Genomic DNA, 18,009 nt, shown 5'->3' on the forward strand with positions numbered 1-18,009 from the left:
CTTCTAAGCATTGTCTAGCAGACTTATAGTGAGGAATATCACCTTCATCAAATCTATAGAGAGAATTTACCTTTACTACCTGTGGCGGGTTATCAAGACCATGAGTTTCTTCAATAGGTGGAGGATTAAGATCATATGTTTCTTCAACAGGCAGTAAATTAAGACCATGTATTTTTTCAATAGGAGGTAAATTCTTAACATCTTCAGCTTTAATACCCTTTTCTTTCATAGATTTCTTTGCCTCTTGCATATCTTCAGGACTGAGAAATAGAACACCTCTTTTCTTCGGAGTTGGTTTAGGAATAGGCTCAGGAAGTGTCCAATTATTTTCGTTTTTCAACATATTATTCAATAGAATTTCAGCTTCATCCGGTGTTCTTTCCCTGAAAACAGAACCAGCACAACTATCGAGGTAATCTCTGGAAGCATCGGTTAGTTAATTATAAAAGATATCAAGTATTTCATTTTTCTTAAGAGGATGATCAGGCAAAGCATTAAGTAATTGGAGAAGCCTCCCCCAAGCTTGTGGGAGACTCTCTTCTTCAATTTGCACAAAATTATATATTTCCCTTAAAGCAGCTTGTTTCTTATGAGTGGGGAAATATTTAGCAGAGAAGTAATAAATCATATCCTGGGGACTACGCACACAACCAGGGTCAAGAGAATTAAACCATATCTTAGCATCACCCTTTAATGAGAACGGAAATATTTTAAGGATATAAAGGTAGCGGGTTCTCTCATCATTAGTGAACAGGGTGGCTATATCATTTAATTTAGTAAGATGTGCCACAACAGTTTCAGATTCACAGCCATAAAAAGGATCAGATTCAACCAAAGTAATTATATCAGGATCAACAGAGAATTCATAATCCTTATCAGTAACACAGATAGGTGAAGTAGCAAAAGCAGGGTCAGGTTTCATTCTAGCATTAAGAGATCGTTGCTTCCATTTAGCTAATAGTTTCTTAAGGTCACTTCTATCATTGCAAGCAAGAATGGCTCTAGCAGATTCTTCATCCAAAACATAACCCTCAGGAACAACAGGCAATTCATATTTATTAGGGGGAGAGTCTTCATCATCACTATCTTCAATATTATCAGTTTCAATAATTTCATTCTCTCTAACCCTAGCAAGTTGTTCATCAAGAAATTCACCAAGTGGCACAGTAGTATCAAGCATAGAAGTAGTTTTATCATAAGTATCATGCATAGCAGAAGTGGCATCATCAATAACATGCGACATATCAGAACGAATAGCAGAAGTAGGTTTAGGTGTCGCAAGCTTACTCAAAACAGAAGGTGAATCAAGTGCAGAGCTAGATGGCAGTTCCTTACCTCCCCTCGTAGTTGAGGGATAAATTGTTGTCTTAGCGTCTTTCAAGTTCTTAATATTGACCAGCAGATATAAATCCCAAGTGACTCAAAGAATAGAGCTATGCTCCCCGACAATGGCACCAGAAAATAGTCATGATAACCCACAAGTATAGGGGATCGCAACAGTTTTCGAGGGTAGAGTATTCAACCCAAATTTATTGATTCGACACAAGGGGAGCCAAAGAATATTCTCAAGTATTAGCAGTTGAGTTGTCAATTCAACCACACCTGGATAACTTAATATCTGCAGCAAAGTATTTAGTAGCAAAGTAATATGGAAATAACGGTAACGGTAGCAAAAGTAATATTTTTGGGTTTTGTAGTGATTGTAACAGTAGCAACGGAAAAGTAAATAAGCGGAGAACAATATAGGAAAAGCTCGTAGGCATTGGATCGGTGATGGAGAATTATGCCGGATGCGGTTCATCATGTAACAGTCATAACATAGGGTGACACAGAACTAGCTCCAATTCATCAATGTAATGTAGGCATGTATTCCGAATATAGTCATACGTGCTTATGGAAAAGAACTTGCATGACATCTTTTGTCCTACCCTCCCGCGGCAGCGGGGTCCTAATGGAAACTAAGGGATATTAAGGCCTCCTTTTAATAGAGCACCGGAACAAAGCATTAACACATAGTGAATACATGAACTCCTCAAACTATGGTCATCACCGGGAGTGGTCCCGATTATTGTCACTTTGGGGTTGCCGGATCATAACACATAGTAGGTGACTATAGACTTGCAAGATAGGATCAAGAACTCACATATAGTCATGAAAACATAATAGGTTCAGATCTGAAATCATGGCACTCGGGCCCTAGTGACAAGCATTAAGAATAGCAAAGTCATAGCAACATCAATCTCAGAACATAGTGGATACTAGGGATCAAACCCTAACAAAACTAACTCGATTACATGATAGATCTCATCCAACCCATCACCGTCCAGCAAGCCTACGATGGAATTACTCACGCACGGCGGTGAGCATCATGAAATTGGTGATGGAGGATGGTTGATGATGACGACGGCGACGAATCCCCCTCTACGGAGCCCCGGACGGACTCCAGATCAGCCCTCCCGAGAGGTTTTAGGGCTTGGCGGCGGCTCCGTATCGTAAAACGCGATGAATCCTTCTCTCTTATTTTTTTCTCCCCGAAAGTGAATATATGGAGTTGGAGTTGAGGTTGGTGGAGCGTCAGGGGGCCCAAGAGGCAGGGGGGCGCGCCCAGGGGGGCAGGCGCGCCCCCACCCTCGTGGACAGGGTGTGGGGCCCCTGACGTGGATTCTTCTTCCAGTATTTTTAATATTTTCCAAAAATACGTTCCGTGGAGTTTCAGGTCATTCCGAGAACTTTTGTTTCTGCACATAAATAACACCATGGAAAGTCTGCTGAAAACAGCGTCAGTCCGGGTTAGTTCCATTCAAATCATGCAAATTAGAGTCCAAAACAAGGGCAAACGTGTTTGGAAAAGTAGATACGACGGAGACGTATCAGACCGCAAGATTGAACCCAAAGCTAAGCACTTTTCCCATTGCAAGAAAGATCAATCTAGTAGGCCAAACCAAACTGATAATTCGAAGAGACTTGTAAAGATAACCAATCATACATAAAAGAATTCAGAAGATTCAAATATTGTTCATAGATAAACTTGATCATAAACCCACAATTCATCGGTCTCAACAAACACACCGCAAAAGAAGATTACATCGAATAATTCTCCACGAGAGAGGGGGAGAACATTGTATTGAGATCCAAAAAGAGAGAGAAAGCCATCTAGCTACTAACTATGGACCCAAAGGTCTGAGGTAAACTACTCACACTTCATCGGAGAGGCTATGGTGTTGATGTAGAAGCCCTCCGTGATGGATGCCCCCTCCGGCGGAGCTCCGGAACAGGCCCCAAGATGGGATCTCGTGGGTACAGAAGGTTGCGGCGGTGGAATTAGGTTTTTGGCTCCGTATCTGATCGTTTGGGTGTACGTAGGTATATATAGGAGGAAGGAGTACGTCGGTGGAACAACATGGGGCCCACGAGGGTGGAGGGCGCGCCCCCCTACCTCGTGGCTTCCTGCTTTGTTTCTTGACGTAGGGTCCAAGTCTCCTGGATCATGTTCGTTCTAAAAATCACGTTCCCGAAGGTTTCATTCCGTTTGGACTCCGTTTGATATTCTTTTTCTGCGAAACTCTGAAATAGGCAAAAAACAGCAATTCTGGGCTGGGCCTCCGGTTAATAGGTTAGTCCCAAAAATGACATAAAAGTGAATAATAAAGCCCAATAATGTCCAAAACAGAAGATAATATAGCATGGAGCAATCAAAAATTATAGATACGTTGGAGACGTATCAAGCATCCCGAAGCTTAATTCCTGCTCGTCCTCGAGTAGGTAAATGATAAAAACAGAATTTTTGATGCGGAGTGCTACTTGGCATAATTTCAATGTAATTCTTCTTAATTGTGGTATGAATATTCAGATCCGAAAGATTCAAGATAAAAGTTCATATTGACATAAAAATAATAATACTTCAAGCATACTAACTAAGCAATTATGTCGTCTCAAAATAACATGGCCAAAGAAAGTTCATCCCTACAAAATCATATAGTTTAGTCATGCTCCATCTTCGTCACAAGAATGCTCTCATCAAGCACAACCCCGATGACAAGCCAAGCAATTGTTTCATACTTTAGTAATCTCAAACTTTTTCAACCTTCACGCAATACATGAGCGCGAGCCATGGACATAACACTATGGGTGGAATACAATATGATGATGGGGGTTATGTGGAGAAGACAAAAAAAGGAGAAAGTCTCACATCAACGAGGCTAAGCAATGAGCTATGGAGATGCCCATCGATTGATGTTAATGCAAGGAGTAGGGATTGCCATGCAACGGATGCACTAGAGCTATAAATATATGAAAGCTCAACAAAAAAAACTAAGTGGGTGTGCATCCAACTTGCTTGCTCACGAAGACCTAGGGCACTTGAGGAGGCCCATTGTTGGAATATACAAGCCAAGTTCTATAATGAAAAATTCCCACTAGTATATGAAAGTGACAAAACAAGAGACTCTCTATCATGAAGATTATGGTGCTACTTTGAAGCACAAGTGTGGTAAAAGGGTAGTAACATTGTCCCTTCTCTCTTTTTCTCTCATTTTTTTGGGCCTTCTCTTTTTTATGGCCTTTCTCTCTTTTTTTATATTTTTTCATTCCTCACTTGGGACAATGCTCTAGAAAATGATGATCATCACACTTCTATTTATTTACAACTCAATGATTACAACTCGATACTAGAAGAAAGTATGACTCTATATGAATGGCTCCGGCGGTGTACCGGTGTAACATCCCAAAATTCTAAATTTTGGAATGTTATAATAAATAGATAGATTTGATTGATTGTCTGAAAGTGAGTGAATTCGAAACTTTTTGAAAGTTAAATGAGAGGGGAATAAAAGGACTTTCCCAAACTTTCATCTTTGCTTTCTCATCTCCATGAATTCAAATTCTTTTCAAATACAAAACCCTTGAGCGAAGATGATATGACTTCTTCCATTTAATTAAATGAAAGGGTATTTGAAAATATTTGAATGTCATTTGGAAATATTTCAATTCATAAACTTCATGCAACTCAATGATTTTCATGAGAGAAGATAAAATGACTTCTTCAAAACATATGAAATATGAGTTGGGAGTTTCAAAGAATTAAATTCAAAGTTCTTTTGAATTTATTTTCAATTTGGAGTTATTTGAGTTTTATTCAAATTATTTTTCTCCAAAATAAAAATATATGGAAAATAGGGTAACATGATTCCCTACAACAGAAAATTGGAGAGAAATACATTTGAATTAATTTTGGTATTTTGAAAATGATTTTTATTGGATTTTAGTAGATCAGTAGCACTCTTTGATTTATTTGAATTTTTTTGGATTTTATTTAATGCTAGAAAAATTCCCATGCTGTAGGAAATATTTTTCTGAAAATTTTGATATATTATATGCCTATATAAAAATTTATTTTATTTTATTTATTCAGATTTCCTTTCTGTTAATATTTAAAATAAAACTATACGTGCGGCCCGTAATTATTTGTCGCTCACGTGCGCTGCATAGTGGCATCTGGCGCCCCATCATTTTATTTTTTCTTCTCTCCTACATGGACCAGGCCCAGCCAGCCTTTTATTTTTTTTACTTAGGCCGATTTTTGTTAAAAAAACTGCAGCCCGTGTACGCGTGCGGCGGCCGAAGGCTTCAAGTCCATGCGGTTCTCCTCTGTTTTGTTTAATTACGTCTACGTTTAGTCCCACATTGCCTAGACTTTGACCCCTAAACCTCTTTTCCACCTATAAATATAGACCGATAAAGCCTCCAAAAATCATCCGATTCGGGTTAAATCAATATTTTGGTTTGACTAGATTCACTAAAAAAAATATCTGTCCTCTCCGGCGGGACTTTTGGAAGTTGTCTCCTCACTCCGAAGTCGTCTTTTCTATACCTTATAAAGGTATATTTATTCGTTCTCTGTATTTATACGTTAGACCTAATTTTTTTTAGCCGTAGCTATTTTTCTTCTGCAAAACAACTTGGCCCTAATTTTTCAAATAACCATAACTTTTCACTCGTTTATTCAAATTAGATGAAACCAGCGCCTATAGTTTCGCCTTGTTTTCACCTATCTAGTTAACCTGTCACGTCAACTTTTTGGAAATTTTCAAATTTCGAATTTTGTTCAGATTCATATTCAAACTTCTTTTGAACATAACTTGAGTTCCGTAACTCCGTTTGAGTTGATTTTTTTGCAAACCGAAGCTCTTGACCTAAACTTTCTGATAAGGCCAAATTCACATAATTTTGGTACTGTTAGAAATTGTTTTATGTTGCAAGAGTTATTTACTTGGTTCTGATGTTTTCCGAAGTGTCTTCTTCGTTCTTTCCGATCTTTTGAGTGATTGCTTATGTGTGGTTACTATTGCTTGCTTACGATAGATTGACCGGAGTGTGACGAGTAGAACTATCAAGAGTTTAGAGTGCGAATCATCGTCATCAACATTGCAGGCAAGTTCACACTTTGATCATATCCCGTTCATACCCAGTTTTTATGCATTAGCTTCACCCTCAAACATTGCATGAGTAGGATTGATAACATGTGGGTATTGGCAAGTAGTTGATGAGGTAGGAACCTATTGCCCTGCATTCAAACCTTGGGAGTTACTATTACGTTATGCTTATAGTGCTATGCTATGCTCGTAGACGTGGATTGGGTTTGAGTGTATTCCAGGACAGATGTGAGATTGTTTACTTAATGGTTCAACTTAAGGTGGCAACTTTAATACACATCTGGGTGGATTGGTAGGGGCACCCTGGGGATATACCAGTGGACTTGCCCGGACACCTGGGGATATACCAGTGTTGTCCTAGGAGATCCCGGGGATATACCGTGTGATCATCCTATGGTTCGCCACCCAGGCTCAAAGGGATCATAAGATTATTCATGCTAGAAACTTCCGTGTGCATTATGGGCTCTGGCATAGTTGAGTAAGTTGTGTGAGCTCTTGAAGAGGTGGACTAGCAGATGTAGGGGGATTGTAGGTGTAACGGTCTGCCCGGAGTAGAGAGTAAATGCTTCTGAAAGACTGTGTCTCGGTCATCCGTTTCTCAAACATCATGTAGTGCGAGAATCAGGCGGAGGCGATCGAGTCTTGTAGGGAAAAGTGCACAAACCTCTGTAGAGTGTACAAACTAATCATGATTAGCCGTGTCCCCGGTTATGGACAACTTGAGTATCTAGTACTTGGATTATCATGTGAATCTCATCATGTTACTTTAATTAATTTTGTTGGGTTAATGATGATACTTAATTGGGATTGAGATGCTGTCAACCATCTCAATGTTTCACAACCACCATGATAGTTATATAAAATTTATTCCTTTGCAGTAGGGAAAAATTGGCTTTTCGCAAAAACATTATAACCATAGAGCTTTTCCACCAGCCATATATGCATGTAGTGATAGCCTTTGTTCATCATTTCTCTATGGTGTGAATTTGCCAGTACATTCAATGTACTGACCCTTTGTGGCTGCAACGTCTCATGTTGCAGGAATCTTACGACGAGTAAGTGATACGTTAGGGTTACGATTTCTACACTCAACTTTGCCGTTGGTGTTGATGGGAATCCACAACCTTGTTACTTCCGCTATTTGGATTGAGGTAATAGTATTTACGTTACTTTATACATGTGATTTACCTCTGTTATAAATCCTCGAGTACTGTGTGTGTCAACATACCGATCCAGGGATGACACTTAAGCACAGAGACTTGATCCATTCGGGTCGGGTCGCTACAAGATGGTATCAGAGCACATGTTGACTGTAGGACGTGACCCTAGAAACTGGCAAGCCCATAGGAAAGATTTTCTCTACAAACTTCATTTTCAAAGGATCTTTTACCTCTCTTCTCTTCTGAGCTTATTCAAATATTCCTTTTAGTGAGACTATCCCCCTTTCCCCATTTGACCACGAAGATTCGACTAATGAGACCACTCCAAGAAGGACAAGATATCGGACAACCAAGACCAGTTCAGAATGAAGGTGATTTTACCGTGCTTTATAATAATGGAAACTACAAATGTTGAAGACTCCGAAGACTAGGAGAATTTGAAGGCTCTGAAGAATTCCCAGATTTTTATGACCTAGGAAGGCTACCCTTATGGAGCTTGGCAGACTATGGAAGATGTCAATACCCGAGATCAAGTTGTATCGGAGAAAGACCGGAGCATGGAGAGTTAAAAACTCAAAGTTCTGTCAAGGAAAACCCTAAGGCAGGAGATATCAACTATGGAGAGATAGCTCATGGAAATGACAAGAGCAGAAACACGGCTATCCATGATGTTATCGTCCGCTTATGCTATTGTCACCGTGCTGAGTTAAGCATGCATATGCATGGAAGGATTGGATGGTAGAAAGCTGATGGAGCACCTATCAGCAAGATGAAGTTTTAACTTTAGACCGGTGTATCACTAGGATCTGGAGTATTATATCAGGAAGTTTAAAGATGAACCTTCAGGAAGCAGTATTCGACAAGTAAGCATTTCGTGAAGGACTCATGACCCAAAAGCTAAAAGTAGCCACGATGGAGGAGCAAAACCTCGAGACATCAAAGATTCGTCATGAACTGAAGGGCAATAGGATCATGGTCCATGTCGAGGTTGATGAAACCCAGAAGTTTGGAACGCAACTCCAGAAATATAAAGGACGTCATGAGAGACTTCGCGTCAACAGAGATGATCTGGCAAAAGAACTTGAGAAGGACAAGCATGATTGGAAGAAGCCATTGGAGGCATGAACAAGACTTGAAGAGTTTGATGACGTTGAAGATTTATTGACCTTTAGAAGACCAAACCCCTGATATACCTACGTTAGATGCGACGTTTGTGAGCTGTCATTTGTTTGTTGTTTTTCTGACAGCCACAATAAAAACCTGTCTCTTCAAAACTATTGTTTGCATTGTGTGTATCCCTCTCTACCTCTCTTATCTCACCCCAAACCCATGGACCCAATAGAGGATGAATGGAGATGAGCTTGTATTTTCTGGACCGACGAGTCAATTGGAGATGGACCGATGGATTCAGAACATGGAGGATCACATGGAGAATAACCCTATAGCCGGAAAGGATATGACCCAGCATGCTCTTGAGTGCTTTGAAAGAGGTGCCACTACCTGGTGGAGGATGTACCAAACCATCAATGGATGGCAAGGAGTAACCACTTGGAAAGAATTTAAGTTGACTCTGCTAAAGTCTCGGTTTGTGTTCCAGAAATTGAAGCCTTATGGAAAGGATATGAAGAAACCTTGTGCATACAAGCTTTGTGGAGAAATAGGACACAACCATAAAGAAAACAAGGATGAATACCCTCATAATCGGAGGATTACCAGAGGAGTTAGCCGAGGATCTCAGGGAACTTCGGTTGGAGATTGTTCCCAAAGGTTTTGTTGCAGCAAGGGAAGTTCAGTCTACATTGTTGGGAAAGATCCGTGAAGCTCAAAAGGATGACAAAGAGATTGCCGAGATAAAAGAGAGGATGAGCAAAGGAAAGGCCAAATGTTTTCATAAGGATGAGCACGACACCTTATGGTTCGAGGACCGTGTATATGTTCTCAATAATGCAAAGATCAGGAAGTAAATACTTCAGGAGGCTCATGACTCACCATACTCGATTCGCCCTGGAAACACCAGGATGTATTTGGATTTGAAGGAGCGTTTCTGGTGGACTGGTATGAAGAAGGATATTGCGGAGTATGTAGTCGTAGGTGATGTATGCCAGAGAGAGTAAAAGCAGAGCATCAGAAGCCAGCAGGGTTACTACAGCCTATGCCGATACCCGAATGGAAGTGGGATAAGCATGGCATGGATTTCATTATCGGATTTCCCAGAACCCGAATGGGATATGATTCCATCTGGATAGTAATTGATTCGCTTGACCAAAGTGGCTCACTTTATCCCAGTAAAAACCACCTATACAAGTGCGAAGTTGGCCAAGATATATTTGACCAGGATCGTATGTCTGCATGGAGTTCCGAGGACCATCGTATCAGATAGAGGAACACAGGTTACCTCAAAGTTTTGGAATCAGCTGCACCACACTTTGGGTATTAGGCTAGAGTTCAGTACAGCCTTTCATCCACAGACAGATGGATAGACCGAGAGAGTCAATCAGATTCTGGAGGACATGTTGAGAGCGTGTGCGCTAGATTATGGATCTAGTAGGGATGATAATCTACCTTACGCGGAGTTCTCATACAACAACAGTTACCAAGCCAGTTTGAAGATGGCCCCTTTTGAAGCTTTGTATGGCAGAAGGAGCTAGACACCGTTGATGTGGGATGAAGTCGGAGACCATCAGTTGTTTGGACCAAATGTGATCAAGGAGTCAGAAGAGAATGTTAAGTTGATTCAAGATAGACTGAAGGTAGCTCAGTCCAGGCACAAGAGTTATGCAGACTCAAAAACGCAAGGAGGTAGTCTATGAAATTGGAGACAGAGCATGTCTTCGTGTGTCCCCTCTGCGAGGAATTAAACGATTTGGAGTTAAGGGAAAGTTAGCCCTGTGATTTGTAGGACCATACCGAGTTTTGGAGCGTATGGGAGAAGTGGCCAACAAGTTGGAGTCACCCGAAGGACTGTCAGGAGTTCATGATGTGTTTCATGTTTCCCAGTTGAAGAAGTGCCATGCAGAGATGGCCAATATTCCCCTGTAAGGACGCTTGACCCTGGAAAGGATAATGATGTTCCACGAAATGGAGTATGGACTTCATAAGTATAAGTTTTTATCTCGGTATGTGGGATATCCCACGAGGATGAAGAGATGAATTACTATTGGATATAAAGGAGGTATGATGTTGGAAATATGGATCAATGGAAATTCCATGATGAGTCTGAGTAATCATGTCCTAGTTTGGTGCCAATAGAAGGAAGGAAGACAGTACAATTGGATGGATTTAAGAATACTAGGAAGTTGGAAGTTGGAATAATGATCAGTTGCCCGATGATAAGTTCAAGGACTACAAGTGATGAGATGGGCCATAACCCACAGGCCCCAGGACCTGCCAAGAAGCAAGCACATTCTTGCTGAAGGAAAAACCCCGGAAGAAGTTACGATTTTATCAACAGACGATTTTATAGGAGTAACGCAAAACCTGAGAGTTGTGAAGAAACGATAGATGTTTGTTTGGCTTGCAGAATCAATGGGTTTTTCCGAACTTGGTTCGTCGACAAGAGAAATTCTGCAATGCTTGTGAGGATGACCGAGTGTTAGAATGCGAGATTCGCTAACCCATATACAAGGTAATGATTTGTGTGCGGGATGGATTGATCACCATACCGACTTACTCTTATTATTCTCCTTGCTATAAGGGATGGTAAATCTAAGTGACTTACCCATAGTAGAGAGACGACGATCAAAACCTTGTTTGAATCTTAGAATGGTATAGCAATTTTTCCCCTGTACAAGGCAGGTGCTGCCAATCGTAGGATATACGGTGAGGTTCAACCCAGACCCATTTCCTGCAGGAGAAACCATAATTGGAAGACCACCATGAGATATCGATAGTTGTTTAGTATTGGCGCCTGACCCGTCAGCTAAGAAGATCCAGTCTCGGAATAACCTTACCAAGAAGAAAGGATACAGAAGAATTGAGGAAAAGATTATGCCACTACCGGAAGAGCCCAGAGAAGGAATTATCTCGAGAATTTGAGAAGACCGGCCCCGTCAAGAATAAGGATGGAGTATAAGAGTTTTGATGGAACCGTAACCATGCTTCTAAGGGTGGTAGTACCCGAGACCCTGTGATGGTCGGTGGATTTTGAGAAGACCCCAAACCTAACCTATTTCTTTCTAGCCTCTCCGAATCTCAAGGACGAGATTCATTTTAAGGGTGGTAGGTTTGCAACATCCGAAAATTCTAAATTTTGGAATGTTATAATAAATAGATAGATTTGATTGATTGTTTGATTGATTGTCTGAAAGTGAGTAAATTCGAAACTTTTTGAAAGTTAAATGAGAGGGGACTAAAAGGACTTTCCCAAACTTTCATCTTTGCTTTCTGATCTCCATGAATTCAATATCTTTTCAAATACAAAACCCTTGAGCGAAGATGATACGACTTCTTCCATTTAATTAAATGAAAGGGTATTTGAAAATATTTGAATTTCATTTGGAAATATTTCAATTCATAAACTTCATGCAACTCAATGATTTTCATGAGAGAAGATAAAATGACTTCTTCAAAACATATGAAATATGAGTTGGGAGTTTCAAAGAATTAAATTCAAAGTTCTTTTGAATTTATTTTCAATTTGGAGTTATTTGAGTTTTATTCAAATTATTTTTCTCCAAAATAAAAATATATGGAAAATAGGGTAACATGATTCCCTACAAAAAAAAATTGGAGAGAAATAAATTTGAATTAATTTTGGTATTTTGAAAATGATTTTTATTGGATTTTAGTAGAGCAGTAGCACTCTTTGATTTATTTGAATTTTTGTGGATTTTATTTAATGCTAGAAAAATGCCTATGCTGTAGGAAATCTTTTTCGGAAAATTTTGATATATTATATGCCTATATAAAAATTATACGTGCGGCCCGTAATTATTTGTCGCTCACGTGCGCTGCATAGTGGCATCGGGCGGCCCATCATTTTATTTTTTCTTCTCTCCTACATGGGCCAGGCCTAGCCAGCCTTTTATTTTTTTTACTTAGGCCGATTTTTGTTAAAAAAAACTGCAGCCCGTGTACGCGTGCGGCGGCCGAAGGCTTCAAGTCCATGTGGTTCTCCTCTGTTTCGTTTAATTACATCTACATTTAGTCCCACATTGCCTAGACTTTGACCCCTAAACCTCTTTTTCACCTATAAATATAGACCCATAGAGCCTCCAAAAATCATCCGATTCGGGTTAAATCAATATTTTGGTTTGACTAGATTCACTAAAGAAAAATATATCTCTCCTCTTTGGCGAGAATTTTGGAAATTGTCTCCTCACTCCGAAATCGTCTTTTCTATACCTTATAAAGGTATATTTATTCGTTCTCTGTATTTATACGTTAGACCTAATTTTTTTTAGCCGTAGCTATTTTTTTCTGCAAAACAGCTTGGCCCTGATTTTTCAAATAACCATAACTTTTCACTCGTTTACCCAAATTAGATGAAACCAGCGCCTATAGTTTCGCCTTGTTTTCACTGTCACGTCAACTTTTTGGAAATTTTCAAATTTCGAATTTTGTTCAGATTCATATTCAAACTTCTTTTGAACATAACTTGAGTTCCGTAACTCCGTTTGAGTTGATTCTTTTTGCAAACCGAAGCTCTTGACCTAAACTTTCTGATAAGGCCAAATTCACATAATTTCGGTACTGTTAGAAATTGTTTTATGTTGCAAGAGTTATTTACTTGGTTCTGATGTTTTCCGAAGTGTCTTCTTTGTTCTTTCCGATCTTTTGAGTGATTGCTTATGTGTGGTTACTATTGCTTGCTTACGATAGATTGACCGAAGTGTGACGAGTAGAACTATCTAGAGTTTTGAGTGCGAATCATCTTCATCAACATTGCAGGGCAAGTTCACACTTTGATCATATCCCGTTCATACCCAGTTTTTATGCATTAGCTTCACCCTCAAACATTGCATGAGTAGGATTGATAACATGTGGGTATTGGCAAGTAGTTGATGAGGTAGGAACCTATTGCCCTGCATTCAAACCTTGGGAGTTACTATTATGTTATGCTTATACTGCTATGATATGCTCGTAGACGTGGATTGGGTTTGAGTGTATTCCATGACAGATCTGAGATTGTTTACTTAATGGTTCAACTTAAGGTGGCAACTTTAATACACATCTGGGTGGATTGGTAGGGGCACCCTGGGGATATACCAGTGGACTTGCCCGGACACCTGGGGATATACCAGTGTTGTCCTAGGAGATCCCGGGGATATACCGTGTGATCATCCTATGGTTCGCCACCCAGGCTCAAAGGGATCATAAGATTATTTTTGCTAGAAACTTCCGTGTGCATTATGGGCTCTGGCATAGTTGAGTAAGTTGTGTGAGCTCTTGAAGAGGTGGACTAGCAGATGTAGGGGGATTGTAGGTGTAACGGTCTGCCCGGAGTAGAGATTAAATGCTTCTGAAAGACTGTGTCTCGGTCATCGTTTCTCAAACATCATGTAGTGCGAGAATCAAGCGGAGGCGATCGAGTCTTGTGGGGAAAAGTGCACAAACCTCTGCAGAGTGTACAACCTAATCATGATTAGCCGTGTCCCCGGTTATGGACAACTTGAGTATCTAGTACTTGGATTATCATGTGAATCTCATCATGTTACTTTAATTAATTTTGTTGGGTTAATGATGATAATTGGGATTGAGATGCTGTCAACCATCTCAATGTTTCACAACCACCATGATAGTTATATAAAATTTATTCCTTTGAAGTAGGGAAAAATTGGCTTTTCACAAAAACATTATAACCATAGAGCTTTTCCACCAGCCATATATGCATGTAGTGATAGCCTTTGTTCATCATTTCTCTATGGTGTGAATTTGCCAGTACATTCAATGTACTGACCCTTTGTGGCTGCAACGTCTCATGTTGCAGGAATCTTACGACGAGTAAGTGATACGTTAGGGTTACGATTTCTACACTCAACTTTGCCGTTGGTGTTGATGGGAATCCACAACCTTGTTACTTCCGCTATTTGGATTGAGGTAATAGTATTTACGTTACTTTATACATGTGATTTACCTCTGTTATAAATCCTCGAGTACTGTGTGTGTCAGCATACCGATCCAGGGATGACACTTAAGCACAGAGACTTGATCCATTCGGGTCGGGTCGCTACAACCGGGAGATGCAATGAACCAAGAGTGACATGTATGAAAGAATTATGAACGGTGGTTTTGCCACGAATACTATGTCAACTACATGATCATGCAAAGCAATATGACAATGATGAACGTGTCATGATAAACGGGATGGTGGAAAGTTGCATGGCAATATATCTCGGAATGGCTATGGAAATGCCATAATAGGTAGGTATGGTGGCTGTTTTGAGGAAGATATAAGGAGGTTTATGTGTGAAAGAGCGTATCATATCACGGGGTTTGGATGCACCGGCGAAGTTTGCACCAACTCTCAATGTGAGAAAGGGCAATGCACGGTACCGAAGAGGCTAGCAATGGTGGAAAGGTGAGAGTGCGTATAATCCATGGACTCAACATTAGTCATAAAGAACTCACATACTTATTGCAAAAATCTACAAGTCATCAAAAACCAAGCACTATGTGCATGCTCCTAGGGGATAGATTGGTAGGAAAAGACCATCGCTCGTCCCCGATCGCCACTCATAAGGAAGACAATCAAAGAACACCTCATGTTTCAAATTTGTTACATAACGTTTACCATACGTGCATGCTACGTGACTTACAAACTTCAACACAAGTATTTCTCAAATTCACAACTACTCAACTAGCACGACTTTAATATCACTACCTCCATGTCTCAAAACAATCATCAAGCATCAAACTTCTCTTAGTATTCAAAACACTCATAAGAAAGTTTTTTTACTAATCTTGAATACCTAGCATATTAGGATTAATTAAGCAAATTACCATGCTATTTAAGACTCTCAAAATAATGTAAGTGAAGCATGAGAGATCAATAGTTTTATATAAAACAAATCCACCACCATGCTCTAAAAGATATAAGTGAAGTACTAGAGCAAAAACTATATAACTCAAAAGATATAAGTGAAGCACATAGAGTATTCTAATAATTTGCGAATCATGTGTGTCTCTCTCAAAAGGTGTGTACAACAAGGATGATTGTGGTAAACTAAAAAACAAAGACTCAAATCATACAAGACGCTCCAAGCAAAACACATATCATGTGGTGAATAAAAATATAGCTCCAAGTAAAGTTACCGATGGAAGTAGACGAAAGAGGGGATGCCTTCCGGGGCATCCCCAAGCTTTGGCTTTTTGGTGTCCTTAGATTATCTTCGGGGTGCCATGGGCATCCCCAAGCTTAGGCTCTTTCCACTCCTTGTTCCATAATCCATCAAATCTTTCACCCAAAACTTGAAAACTTCACAACACAAAACTTAGCAGAAAATCTCGTGAGCTCCGTTAGCGAAAGAAAACAAAAGACCACTTCAAGGTACTGTAATGAACTCATTCTTTATTTATATTTGTGTTAAACATACTGTATTCCAACTTCTCTATGGTTTATAAACTATTTTACTAGCCATAGATTCATCAAAATAAGCAAACAACACACGAAAAACAGAATCTGTCAAAAACGGAACAGTCTGTAGTAATCTGTAACTAACGCAAACTTCTGGAACTCCAAAAAATCAGCCAAAATAGGACGATCTATACAATTTTTTTTATTGATCAGCAGCAATTGGAATCAATGTTTTATCACGTTCTGGTGATTTTTAACAATTATTTTCGTGAAGAGAAAGTTTCTGGAATTTTCTGCAAGATCAAATAACTATCATCCAAGAAGATCCTATAGGTTTAACTTGGCACAAACACTAATTAAAACATAAAAACACAACTAACCAGAGGCTAGAACAAATATTTATTCCTAAACAGAAGCAAAAAGCAAAAAACTAAAAATAAAATTGGGTTGCCTCCCAACAAGCGCTATCGTTTAACGCCCCTAGCTAGGCATAAAAGTAAGGATAGATCTAGGTATTGCCATCTTTGGTTTTCAACTTTTTAGCGGAATCAAGCTCGAATTCGGGAGGTTCTTTATGTTTCCCTTCATATTCTTAAATTTTTTGATCTAAAGAATCCAACCGCTTATTGCAAAGAGTAATCAACATATTCATGCGGTGAATATTTCCGCTAATGTCCTTAAGAGGTTCAAGAGACTTCTGTAAAATCTTAGTTACTTCGCAATTTTTTTCAAAAACTTGAGTCTCTTCCCAGGTATGATGAGGCCCATTTTGTTGAGGTAGTGTTCGCACTATACCTTCTATAACTTCATCTGCAATATGGGGATCAATTTCAATAAAATTGCCTTTGGCAACGCAATCCAAGAGTTGTCTATGAGACATACTTAATCCAACATAAAAATTGCGAAGCAAAATTCTCAGGTTCACTTCAAAGGTACAATTACGGTAAGACTCCATTACTCTCACCCAGGCATCTTTTAAGTTTTCTCCTTGTCTTTGTTTGAAGTGAAAGACTTCAAACTCAGGGGACAAAGGAGTAGATAAGGGACTAGCCATAACGACAAGCAAACGGAAAAGAGGCGAACGAAAAAGAGAGGGCGAATAAAACGGCAAAGGTGAAGTGAGGGAGAGGAAAACGAGAGGAAAATGGCAAATAATGTAATGCGGGAGATAAGGGTTTGTGATGGGTACTTGGTATGTTGACTTTTGCGTAGACCTCCCCGGCAACGGCGCCAGAAATCCTTCTTGCTACCTCTTGAGCACTGCGTTGGTTTTCCCTTGAAGAGGAAAGGGTGATGCAGCACAGTAGCATAAGTATTTCCCTCAGTTTTTGAGAACCAAGGTATCAATCTAGTAGGAGGCTACGCGCGAGTCCCTCGTACCTACACAAAACAAATAAATCCTCGCAACCAACGCGATAAGGGGTTGTCAATCCCTACACGGTCACTTACGAGAGTGAGATCTGATAGATATGATAGGATAATAGTTTTGGTATTTTTATGATAAAGATGCAAAGTAAAATAAAAGCAAAGTAAAAAAGCAACGGAAATAACTAAGTGTTGGAAGATTAATATGATGAAGATAGACCCGGGGGCCATAGGTTTCACTAGTGGCTTCTCTCAAGAGCATAAGTATTTTACGGTGGGTGAACAAATTAATGTTGAGCAATTGACAGAATTGAGCATAGTTATGAGAATATCTAGGTATGATCATGTATATAGGCATCACGTCCGAGACAAGTAGACCGACTCCTGCTTGCATCTACTACTATTACTCCACACATCGACCGCTATCCAGCATGCATCTAGAGTATTAAGTTCATAAGAACAGAGTAACGCCTTAAGCAAGATGACATGATGTAGAGGGATAAATTCATGCAATATGATAAAAACCCCATCTTGTTAT

The sequence above is a fragment of the Triticum aestivum genome, chromosome 4D (genome assembly GCF_018294505.1).
Source record: "Triticum aestivum cultivar Chinese Spring chromosome 4D, IWGSC CS RefSeq v2.1, whole genome shotgun sequence".
NCBI classification, from domain to species: Eukaryota; Viridiplantae; Streptophyta; class Magnoliopsida; order Poales; family Poaceae; genus Triticum; species Triticum aestivum.